The following is a 13,204-nucleotide window of genomic DNA, read 5'->3' as shown; positions in this document are numbered from 1 at the left end:
AACTCCTACTTGATAGTGATGGAAGCTTGTTATGCCATGCCTGTGTAATGACCCATGAGAAGTGAATATATTGTCCAAGCCCATTTCTTACAGTGTATTTGTAGGTGTTGCACAGCATGGCTAAGACAATAGCCACGACTTAATACCCTGGTTAGCAGCACATCTACACAGCCAGCTGACTGAATTATTATTGTTCAGAAGCACTCTAACTAGCCTTAATTAAGAAGCAAAATAAAGCAGGCTTTGTGGAAGTCAATTCAGTAATGGCTAGGTGCTTTCCAGCATTAAGTGAGGTTATATTAAGCTGCAACCTGCAATACAGATATAGCAATGAAAATGCTGGCAAAATGAAGCCACAGACACTGAACCACCTGTGTGTCCTCAGAGTCAATCCTCTCCAATCAGGGCTCAGATAATGGTAGAAAAGTAAGTACAAAAGTTCCTGGAGCTTTCCCTCTGGCAGCTTTCCAGGGATATTTCACCCACACACAGTGCAAGGGTTTCATGGAACTCTATTCCCTTTTGCCCTAAACGAGAATATATCGGTGTCCTTCACTCTCAGTCAGGCACTTTTCCAGCAAGACTCTTGTAAGTCAGTAATCTCTCAGTTTGATTCTTCAAAAATATCATATAGAGGTGGTTATAAGAATTCTGTTCATGCTGCTTCACTTCTAGAGAAACATGCCATCTAAATGAGATTATTATACCAGGCATCTCATGCTAAGCAAAGTACTAGAGTTTCAGATACTCCTCTGGCTCCCTGCATGATGGAGCAGCTTGGCACTACTTGGAGTTTCAGCAAGTGGTACAATTTTCAACACATTTCATCCAAGGTTTGCATGGTGATGGACAGTCAGGCTGTAAGCCTGGGAAGCAGGAAGGGAGCTTGTTTGCTCAGCCTAAATCTCCAGGGTATGCTCACTGCTGTTCTAATGTAAATGTTTATGAGGGATGCAATAAAATATTAAACTAAATGAATAATTGATATTTACTTTATAGTAATTCAGAACCTTGCTTGTTTGAATAAAATCCATTATTTACAATATTCTACTTAACTAGGAGTGATTTCTCTTTGTTCATGCCACTTACTAATTACTTGTTCCATCTGACACATTTTCCAGAGCCATATTGAGATGGTTATTGGATGTCAGTGTTTAAGGGCTTAGTATCCATTTTCCAGATACTCTCTAACATGAAAAGAAGAGCTTCACAAACATATTTCTTGCACAGTGGATGATCTTTATCTCTAATAGATCTTTGACATACACAATCATTATCAAGATGTAGGTATATTAATTAAAGCTGAATGATGGGAAAAGATCCCCAAAGTGCTTTATCTAGCACACAGCTTGAATTCAATACACTAGATTTGAGCTTATAATATGCATTATGCACGAATATTGAAATGACAATTTCATTTTAAGTTTCAGAATCTTAAAAACTGCATACCTGAAGTGCATCCTCAGAAAAAAAAATAATTCATTTGTTAAAAGGCTTCAGTCATCCAATTAAAGAACAGAAACTGAACCTCATGTTTAATGCAAGCCCTGAAAAGTGAGTAGTTAAAATTGACAGTCTACAACACATAGCTTGAACATTATTCATCCAAAATACCCACAGCAAATTTACAAATTCCAAATACAGGTAATGCAAACAATTCACTTTTGTTCCAGTTAATTACTTACGTAATCAGTTCAATTAGTACAGTCCAATCTCACACATCAATTCATGTTTCATATCAACAGCCCTCTAACATGCCACTAAGCCTAGTGCACACTCACGTTTTGTGCATACTTAGGTAATTATGGAATGTGCAGTGAAGGAATATCCTTCCCCTGCTAAAAGCAGGGCTGCTCCACACAGCAACTTTCACGACCTTTCTTTCATCACTGCAATGAGAGAAACCCCCAGAAAAGAGGAGGAACACTATATGTGGGCTGCTGCCAGAAGTTCCTCCATCAAATTACACTGTAAATCTGCAGGACTAAAGAATGTTATAATACTGTTATAATAAACATGACATAACTCAGACAAAAAGCTTTTCACAAATTAAGTGCCAAGTGTCTCCTCCTTGAGACATAATCAATGCAATTGTGGAGTGGTTGAAAGGCAGGCTGTATGCATTTAGACTCTTGAAGAATAGCTTTGAAAAAGGGTTCCAAATAATCATGTGGATGTCCTGCTTGCTAATTCTTATTGATAGATTAAAAACTAAGTGAGTATTTATGCTGGTAAAATATCAGTCACCCTTTCTGGCTAATGCTTTACAGGTAAGCAAGAGGAGATTTTTATGATTTTGTAATGTTGTGCCAGTAAAATCAGTCTGGAAATACAAAGTGCCAGGTTGCAATTTATAAAGTTACTTCACCTCTGAGTGAACTCTGAAATTTTGCAGGGAGTTACTGGAGAGTTGGCATGCACAAGAAACAGCGGACTGAACTTCTGGGGGAAAAAAATCACTGATTATTTCAGAGATCACTTAGAGGAGGGATCTCAGACTAAAATCCAGCTCCCCTCTAAGCTCAACTGAATGCAAAAATCATTACAAACGTATCACCATTGAAGGAATTTTTTATTCCACTATTGACTTTTCAATTTTCAAATTGCTATTTTTGCAGGTTAGTGTAGGCTACACCTGTATGTATGTGTTTTATCCCCGAGTTCTATATTTTTATATATGAGATTTTAATACATATGTCATATGCAATTATATTTTTGTCCACAATTTTGCAAAAGAAAATTCTATTACTAAGAGCTACAGCTTTTTTAGGTGCAGAGGACCTAACAGACAATGCTTCTATTTAATTGTTATTAAATTATCCTTAAAAATGACATGGAAAAAATTAATCAAATTCAGAAAAATAATGCTGGAACTGAAAAAAACACATTAATTCCAATCCTTACTCCAATTCTGTGCTTTTTTCCCTGCATATAGGGGAGCTTTAGGGTAAGCTTGATAAGACTTTAGACATCTATTAGAAGTGTGAAGTATTGGTCTAAGTTAGTCATATAGAGTCTTTTACAATCCATTGGGGGGAAAAAAAGGAACTTTTAAAGCATGAATCACCTCCCAGAGTAAGCATCCACAAAAGCCAAGTGAATTGCCTTCTGGGAATATCTATTTTTCTCCACAAACTTCAAGAGAGTCAGGGTGTCTGCATTGCAAAAGTCTGTAATGAATACTACTGACTGGATTTCATTTTTAATTTAAAGAAAACAAAAGTCTTCAAGAAAAATGTGTATCCACATATTTTGAGCTTCTGTCTAGAAGTTTAACCTAAACGGAAAATCATGATGGACAATCTAAGATATGGTGAGAAATAATGCAAAAAATAAAAAACCAGATAGAAAGAATCACAGTGTCATGAATATTTTGATATGTGCAATAACGTGGCTTCTTCAGGAGACCTCAGCTTCTCAACCAGGCACTATCACACATTTTGTTCATACCTGCATTTGAATTTCAGCAAAGTACAAAGAGAGCATTTCAGGTTGAACACAACCCTACCAAAGCCTTTCACCAGGAAGTATTCTTCTCCCTGAGTAGAGGCAGGAGCAATGTGTGATGTACTGACTGTAGCCCCCATTCCTTGTCTCCCTGTGCTGCTGAGAGGGGGAGGTAGAGCTGGGAAGGAGAGGGGTGCAGAGGAAGGTGTTTTTAAGATTTATTTTACTTCTCATTACCCTGCTTTGATTTTGTTAGTAAAAAATTCAACTAATATCCCAAAGTTGAGTCTTTTTTACCTGTGATGGCATTTAGTGAGTGATCTCTCTGGGACCTTATTTCAACTCATGAACTCCTTATAATATTCTCTCTCCCACATCCCCTCGTGGAGGGGAGTGATAGAGCACCTTTGGTGGGTGCCTGGCATCCAGTCAGGGTCAACCCCCCACAAGTGGCCTAACAACTGGTGAAATTGGAGTAATTACTTGAAGTAAAGCAATTTATTCCAGCCATCAGGGTTCCCATATCAACGCCCAGAAATGAGGAAAGAGGTAATTCATCATTCTTTCTCAAGGAGTATGCATTTCCTCCCAGGCAGCAGTACAAGGGGAGGCCATGAGGCTGAGAACACATATGAACATTGCTTACTAGAAACATTAAAGAGCTCTCCACCTGCCAAACATAAAATACACCAGCAACACTACACAATGTACTTTTTAAGTCCAAGTGCCTGAAGCTTATCTGTGTCTCTTTTCAGACCCATTAGATTAAGGTCCAATTGATTTTGGTTGCTTCTTTAAATCCTTGACTTCTTAAATGTCTAAGTATTGTCTTTTTGCTGCTGCATTTTGTAGTGCAGTATCCTTCAGGGAGGCTTGACATGGATTGCTCCAGCCTGCAGTTAAGAGGGGCAGCAGTACCATGGATTGTGTGACCCTGCTATCTTCAAAAACCACCTTTCCTCAAACTGTAAACAAGAGCTTGCTGAGGATTTATTAGTGCATGTGGAGAGTAAACAAAAGCCTACAAGGATCGTGTCAGATTACACTACCTGTGAGTGGTGGTTTGCAAGGCTCTCTGAAGGAACCTACTGCATTTGTGAATTATTGCAAGCCTGGCAACATCACACAATGATAAGAGCTTAAGAGGATACTGGCTAATAACTTGACAAATCATTCTCCATCTTCCGCAGATATAACATGCTTAGTGATAGCCGAGTTTTCACTTTGCAACACTTTAAAATGGCTAGTTGTAAACATGACTAAAACTAAAAGGATTAACATTCCTTAGATATTTCACCCAAATCAGCTACTGCAAAGGAGGCATTTAGCCCAAGTATTTCTCATGTCTTCAACTTTTCTCTGTGACACAGCACTGAGAAAAAAATGAAAGGTACTTTTCAAAATTTGTCAGTGAATCTTGTGCTTGTGAAAATGAAGGATTTATAGCCCTAACTAGAGCCAAACACAGTATATTGGAGAAATTTATGTTCACAGAAGCCAGCACAAGTTCTTCAGCTCTTACCTGAAACACCCTAAATTCCTGGTCCTTCCTCAAAATAACATTATTGGCTTAAAAATCAGGAAAATAGTGCTCACAACACAGTTGTGCCTTGCTTATACTTGGTGAATGCTCAGTGAAGGAGGAAGTACCTTTCTTTTTAAACACGCCTTCTGAATTAAGGTGTGCCCCATAGATCACCTTTCACACAGAAATGTATATTTGTTCATTTGCTTTCTCAAGGAAGAGGTTCCAAAAATGAAATTCATGTTAGGGAACATGTAAAGGGCTTGCTCTAAAAATACTAAACAATCCCCTCTCATGCTTCCCCAGAACTGGAGCTGACCTGAATAGAATAATTTCAGACTATTTTCTGGGAAATGCCTTAAACTGTGCCCCATAGTGTGATATTGACATAACCTATGTCTGCTCTGTGGACTCCAGGAGCATTTCCCAGTTTTGGTAACTGTCATTCCCCTCCCCACATAGATTCACATATCCTGGTTCCCATGTAGAAATACCACCCCAAAAAAGAACATGCCAAAGTGAATGGCATTGGTTTCCAGTGGGAAATGAAGATGGATACTGGTGGGTAAGGAAATGAGGACTAGAGAATCAAATGCTATTTATTTATGGATCAAATATGAAAAGACTAGCATTAAAAAAATTCCATGTATTCATACTATGTTTCCTTGAGTTCCAAATACCCATAAATCTAAGGAAAAAGTTCAAAATTTGGTCCATTTCTACTGCTGCTGACAAGGAATCCATTTAGAAACCCGTCTTAATTTTAGAAAGAATCTATATGCAATAAGGGAACATAATCACACAGAGAAAAAAGGTGCAAAACAGAAATCCTGAGAGTAATTTCTTCCCACATTTCCTTTACCTTTAGATAATGAGTATGCTATCCAAACAGCTGACTATATAAAACTGCCAATGCTGTGATCCAGACATAACAGTGATGAGCAGCTAATCAGACACCGCCCTAAAATAAATCCTGCACAGTATTCTTTATCCTTAAAAGCCTGTCTTGGCACCAGTTTGGCTCTGTGAAATGTCCATCTTCATACTTCACTAGGAAATTTTCTCATGCAGGGTATGAACATGCCTGAAATAAAGAAAAACATAAGAAGAGGTAATAATCTTTATTTTTCAGGGAACTGCTGCAACCTTCCCTAAAGCCATCTTTCTCAGAAAACTGGGGGTACAGAAAACTTCCCACTGGCATAAACACTTGTATGGTGTGAGGGACTACAGGAGCCGAGTCAGCTGTCCCACTTGAAGCACAAAGTGTCAGGATTCTGGCTTCAGGAAAGGTTGATGGAAAAGAGGAGGAAGAAGAATTGGGGCAGGGAAAGGAAGGTGCCCCTCTATAGAGCTGCCTAGCGAGATCTGTCAATTTGCCATGGTCTGGGGAAGAAACAGGCTGCTCTGCTTCATGGTATCTGTAGTGCCTTGCCCTGTACTCCCCCTAATCAGTGCAAGGTCTCGGAGAAGGAGGCAGGCAGGACACTCCTGCCAAAACTCATCATTGAAAGAGAGATCCCATTGCATTGTCTTGCCTGTGCCTGTGGTCTCAGCCGTGGCATTGGCCCCTCTGTGCTCACCTCCACTCAGCTCCACAGCTCTCCCCAGCATGAGGTGTCCACCACAAATGTGTCCACCACAAATCAGGTGGGTCTCCAGCCACAGGTCTAACACATCTCCCAGACTCCCCACAGCCAAGTTTGCCCCTCACTCCGACTTTGGCCATATTGTCCACAAAGTTCATGCTTTTGGACAGTGATAGATCATTGACTCACCTACTGAGGAGCTCTTGGATGACCAGTATTTTTTGGAGGCATGTATAAATGGGAGACTGCTCCACGTGTCTGCTTCAGAACAATTGGAGGAGACTAATGTGTTTTTGTTGGTGAGAGAGCTAGGCAAGTGTCTATGTAAAATGATATTGAAATAACAAAGCATTTACTTAAATTCACATTGCTCAAACAAAAGGCAACCTCACCTATTTTCCCTTTTCAGATAGGATATTGACAAGTCCAGTTTTTTATTCAGTTCACTTGAGACTTTAAGATAACAACTAAACCTTATGCTGTTAAATTCCCAGAAATCATTTTTATGTGGCCAAAGAAAGACATGGACACTAGAGATTTTAAGAAAACACAGCGGTGTTTATTTGATTTTCTTGTTACATAAATGGATTTTATGTACTGGAAAAGTAACTAATCTTGATAGATGTGCATGTGGTAATACAGCTGATGGTTACTGAAGCCAGACAATGTGAGCTTTCTCTTTCCAAGCCTCTTATTGAGGAACTCTGCTGATACTTAAGTAAATAAAATGACAAAAAGAAAGGGGATAAAAACACAGAGCTGATTAAGATCAAATTAAAAATAAATCAACAGCAAGTCCTACTGAAATGCAACTCCAGAAGCTACAGCAGTGTCAGAGCATAATGCAAATGAAGAAAAATGCCTTGATCTTTAGACACAAACACAACAATCGTTTCTTCATATAAATCATTTGAGTACTTTAAAAGACATTTTTTGGAATGTCTAAATTGATTCAGCTCATGAGATCATTTCACAGCAATCTCCAAAAAAATGGTAAAGCTTATCAAAGTAGTTGATGGATTACACTTCCACACATACAATAGGGCAGTATGAAATATCTTTCTCTACTTTGTCATCCTAAGCTTCAAACCTAATAATTCTCTATGTGTATCATTTGGATGTCTACCCAGAGCAAATCACTTTTTTCCCCGTATTTTTTTAATCTGCTTTTTATTCCAACACTGAAAAACAGTGATTTATTTTTACTCTAGAAGTATGCAGGATGCTACGTATAGAAAGCAAGAAAACACAATGTGGAGCCAAATATCCAGCACAACTCAAAAGGTACAACTAAAAAAAAAAAAAAAAAGAAAGAAGGAAAAACTTGCAAACTTCTACTTATGTGCCTTTCTTAAAGCATCTCAATAGTTTAATGAAAGTCACACGGAAAGTTGTTCTTAAACTTCAACCCACTGAGCATTAAGTCAACTTGCTTAGGTAGAGACAGTCACCACCTTGGCTCATCTCCAGATGTTGTGACTCTAGCATTAGACACTTGGGTTATCTCCTATTCCTTTTGGAAAATGCATTGGAAACTTGAAGTTCCATCTCAGTGTTACCAGAGATGTTCATTTAATGATAGAAATTAGAGACTGAAATAGAATCTTAAGTCATTTTATCCTGCAGAAACATATGGCAACAGCTCAGGCCTCTTAAAAAGCACTGCAAATGTCAGCAACAAGCATAAGTGCAAGCACTTTCTTTGAATACCTGACCATTTTCCACACCTGTTAATATATTTATTTTAAGCAATGAGTACAGCTGCAGCAGCTAAATTAAATTTCATTGAAAGAATTCACTTAAGAGGATGGGCAACAACATATATGGGCACAAAATAAATGGCAGGTTTATTTCTCCTTCTGTGTTTGTTATGAAAGACATTAAAAGCAAAGCTGGAAGCAGAAGAAAGATGGGAAGATTCAATTAGACCAACAAAGGGTAACTATTCTAAGAGTGGAGAAAGTAGCAAAACAGGATAACAGGAAGAGTGGTAGCAATGCCACTAGCACAACAGGTTTGACAAGGCCAGGGCACCTGATGAGAGCACCATTCTGTTCACCCTGCAGCAGCAGCACTGAAGTGCTCACCATTCGTGTGGTTGCAGGGCTGGTTTCACAGATTATCAAAGTTCTGGATACAGGTAACATAGCCAGCCAGCTGATGAGGGAGGGCTGTGGTCAGGCTGGCAGGAAGACAGCTTCCTGAAGTCCTGTGGGGATGTGTTCAGCTCATCTGAAGCCTACTGAGAAGGTGTGACAGCCCACCTTCCCCACTACAGGAACAAAGTACCATGGGGATGGAAACCACTTTCAAGTACTGTGTTTTCTTCCTTCAGCATTCAAGTAGATCTATGTCAATCATTATGATATTTACTTTTAGTGTAGAATAAGGTAGAAGAAATTACAACTGTACTCAGTCATGATACAGCTTTCTTTCTTAGTGATTTCATGTAATACAGTGCTTTGGGTTTTTAGTATTTACACTGCAGTGCAGTACCATCAACTCGGAAGCTAGATCCAGCACTTGCTCTGCACATAAAAATCACAAAAAAAATGACTGTATCGGAGATACTCAAATCTATATAAACCTGCCAACTAGGGCTTCCCCAGATGCTTATAAAATCGTAAGCATAAGATCTCTAAAACCAAAAATGAAAAGTTAAAAGTTTCAACCTTCATAAGCAGCAGAATGCTTTGATCAGATCTTGTTTGTGATTGTGATAATTATATAGGAAAATATGTCAGTGCAAATTTTTGAAAAACAAAGGACATCAAAGCACCTAGGAAGTCCTGTTTAGTTATTTGCTTTAGAAGTCCTTGACAAAATTCCTGTTGGTAACAGCCTACCTCTCAAATGGCTAACTGCACATCTGAAAAAATTATAACAGAGCCATAGCCATAGCACGAATGTTAAAAGCATAGAATTCAAAGCAAACAGCATTACAGGAAGCAAACAAAAAACCCTGCTGTTTCATTACACACAATTTGATTGACCACTCGTTCAAATCATGATATAGATAGTCATTACATGACAACTTGCCAAAAAATGCAACTACTGAAGGAAATGGACCAGCTATAGAAAGAGAAAGTTACTCTGAAGCATGTTACCTGCTAATCAGGAATATTTTTTAAAGATTTAGTTATCCAAATCTTTCAACTATTTCATAGCTGCTGCATGCTATCTTCATAGCATTCAGAAAAAGTCAATTTAAGTAACATCAATTTGCCATAGGAGAGGAAGGTATATTATATCCAATAAGGGCATGAACCAGTTGAGAGTGAGAGAAGGTGATGAAACTGATAGGTGGGTGGTTTGAAATAGCTTTTGCCTACAAGAGGGTGAGAATCACTGCTGGTTGATCTCCCTACTTTCAAGGGAGAGCACAGAAGAAATGAGACCGATTATACAATTACTCTAATATTATGCAACTCAGAAAAGGTCAAAATGTAATCATAACAAGAGGGATGCCTTATCTGGCTTGCCATTTAAATATTGCATTTGCCATTTAAACATTGCATGTTTGTCACACAGCAGTGTGGGGAAGTGAGATGAGAAGCTGTTTCTTACACTGGATGACCTGCATGCAACCTGGACTCCCTGCTTTGCCATTATGCGACTGAGAAGGCAGTGTTAACTTTGGCTTTCAGTCTGTGACACTTTGGGAAACACAGTTGGCAGAAGAGTGATGTTTTTCTTGAAGAGATTATTTCTTTGGGTTGGTTTTCTTTCTTCCCCTGTGGCTGGTCAAATTAAATTAAGTTGTTTTGCTGAAGGAAAGGGAATTATTTATTATTATTCCCTGCTCTTAAAGTTGGTTAGCTCTGCAGCATATGCAAATCTAATAGGGAGAATAGAAAAGAATGACTTTAATTCTTTAGGGTGGATGATGATGAGTAATTCCTGTCTTTAAAGATGCCTCAGTGAACCACCCATGGGTCACCTTCTGGTATATGTTAGGTATGAGAGAAAACATCAGAAAAATCAAAAAGATGAATTTAGTATGACAATTTAGGGCAGGAATTCTGTTTGTGCTTTTGGCTAGCAAATAAATTTGTACATACATAGAGTCAGGAAATCATAAACAATTAAGGGGTTGGAAAGGACCTTAAAGACAACCTACCCTCAATCCGCCTGCCATGGGCAGGAATACCTCTCACTGGACCAGATTGCTCAAGGCCTCATCCCACCTGGCTTTGAACACTGCCAGGGTTGGGGCATGCATAGCTTTCCTGGGCAACCTGTTCCAGTGTCTCACAACCCTTACAGTAAAAGATATTTTCTTAATATCTAACCTAAATTTCAGTCTTTCACCTTGTCCTATCACCACAGCTCTCGATGAAGAGTCATTCTTTAGCTTTCCTGTAGCCCCCTTCAGATACTGGAATATGTGTATGAGGTCTACACACAATCTTCTTTTCTCCAGGCAGAACAGCCCCAACTTTCTCAGCCTGTCTCCATAGGGAAGGCACTCCAGTCCTCTTACCAACTTCATGGCCCTCCTCCAAACTTGCTCCAACAGTTGTTGTCCTTATGTTAGGGACATCAGAACTGGACACAGCACTCTCTGTGGATTCTTACAAGAGCAGAATAGAAGGGCAGAATCACCTCAATGGGAACCAAGAATCCCATTGGCTTTCTGGGTTCCACTATCCGTGTCAACAACAAAGACATCGAACAGCATTGGCTCAGGTACTGACCCCCAAGGGACACCACTCATCCCTGGTCTCCACATGGACAATGAGCCATTGACCACAACTCTTTGTGTTCAGCCATCCAGCCAGTTCTTTATCCATCAAGTAGTCCATCCATCAAATCCATGTCTCTCCAACTTGGAGACAAGGGTGCAGGTGTGGGATAGTCTCAAGCACTTGGCATAACTCCAGGTAGACAATGTTAGTTGCTCTGCCCATATTCACCAGTCTTGTAGCCTCATCAGAGAAGGTGACCAGATTTGTCAGGTGCAATTTCCCCTTTCTAAAGCCATGTATTTGGCTGTTACCAATCAACTCTTTGTTTTCCATGTGCCTGACTGGTCTGAAGTTCTTCAGGTCTTCTGTTTTCCCCTTTTTAAAAATGAGGGTTATATTTCCCTTTTTCCAGTCCTCAGGGACATCACCTGACTGCCACAATTTTTCAAATGGATAAAAGCTTAGCAACTTGATCTACTAACCCCCTCAGGACCCACAGATGAATCTCATGAAGTGCCACAGACTTGTGCACATTCATCTTCCTTAGATGGTCTCAAACCTGACCCTCTCCTACAGTGGACTTAGGGTTTTCATTCCCTGCATTTGCCTTTCTCAAGGTGGGCAGCATGGCTGGAGCACATGCTGTTGAAGACTGAGGCATAGAAGTCATTGAGAACCTCCTCCACCTTCTCTTTGTCCAGAGTAGCCAGGTCTCCCATTTCCTTATGGAGAGGGCCCATATTATCTATCCTTAGTCTTTCCCTTGCTGGTAACATATCTATAAAAGCTCCTTCTGCCATCCTTAGTATCTCTGGCCAGACTCAATACTGTCTGGGTTTTGTCTTCCCTAACCTTGCCCTTATCTTCCCATACAATTTCCCTGTATTCCTCTCAGGCCAGCTGTCCTTGTTTCCACTTCCTGAAAGCTTCTTTTTCTATCTGAGTTTGCTCAGCAGCTACTTGTTCATCCTTGGAGGCCTCCTGGCATTTTTTCCCAATTTCCCCTTGTTGAAATGCTATGTTTGTGATGTTGGGGGAGGTGATCCTTGAATATCAGCCATCATCCTCGAGTCCTTCTGCCCTCCAGTGTTCTATTTCATCATCCTCTACTGAGTAGGCATTTGAAGAGGCCAAACTCTGTTCTCCTGAAATCCAGAGCAGAGAGCTTGCTGCGTGCCTTCCTCACAGCCCTAAGGATCTCAAACTCTACCCTCCCGTGGTCACTGCAGCCAAGGCTGCCTTGGTCACTACATTCCCTACCAGCTCCTCCCTGCTGCTGAGCACAAGGTCCAGTATGGCACCTCTTCTTGATGGCTCCTCAATCACTTCTGCAAGGAAGTTGTCATTGACACATTCCAAGAACCTCCAGGATTGCTTTTGCTCCGCCATGTTGTGACTCCAACAGATACCCGGGTGGTTAGAATGCCCCAAAAGGACCTGTTTTATTCATACTTATCCTTTCTAAGAACAGTAATGATTACCTTTCCTTCTATCCATTTACACCTAAAGTGTTCCTTCACATGACACCATAAACTCAAAGGAAGAAAGAAATCCATCAAACCCAGTGCAGACCAGGCAAACTGAAGCAATGTGGTCTGTGTAGGGACTTTTACAGAAAAGGTTTACAAGGACAGGACCTGTAAGGTGAGCACTAGCACTTCCTCCTGGGCCACAGCCTTGGAGCATTCTCTAATATGTGCAGAGCCAGGGTTATGCTCCCAGGTGTCTGCCCTGCTATCCTGAGTAGCAGCCTCATCTGCTCCCCCTTGCAACAGCCAGGCCTTTCTTATTCCCTTCTTCCTCTTCCATGTTAACTCTTACTCCTAATACTTTCAGTAGCTTAAAAAAAACAAAAACCAAACAGAGAGAATATCTGATTATCCATAAGATATTTAGGAGAAATGACTTGGTTGGGCTGTACATGTTGCTGGGTCAGGGCTGTATATGTTGCTCTG

The sequence above is a fragment of the Sturnus vulgaris genome, chromosome 3 (assembly GCF_052056855.1).
Source record: "Sturnus vulgaris isolate bStuVul1 chromosome 3, bStuVul1.hap1, whole genome shotgun sequence".
Classification (NCBI taxonomy): Eukaryota; Metazoa; Chordata; class Aves; order Passeriformes; family Sturnidae; genus Sturnus; species Sturnus vulgaris.
Note: the sequence above shows the minus strand (reverse complement) of the source record.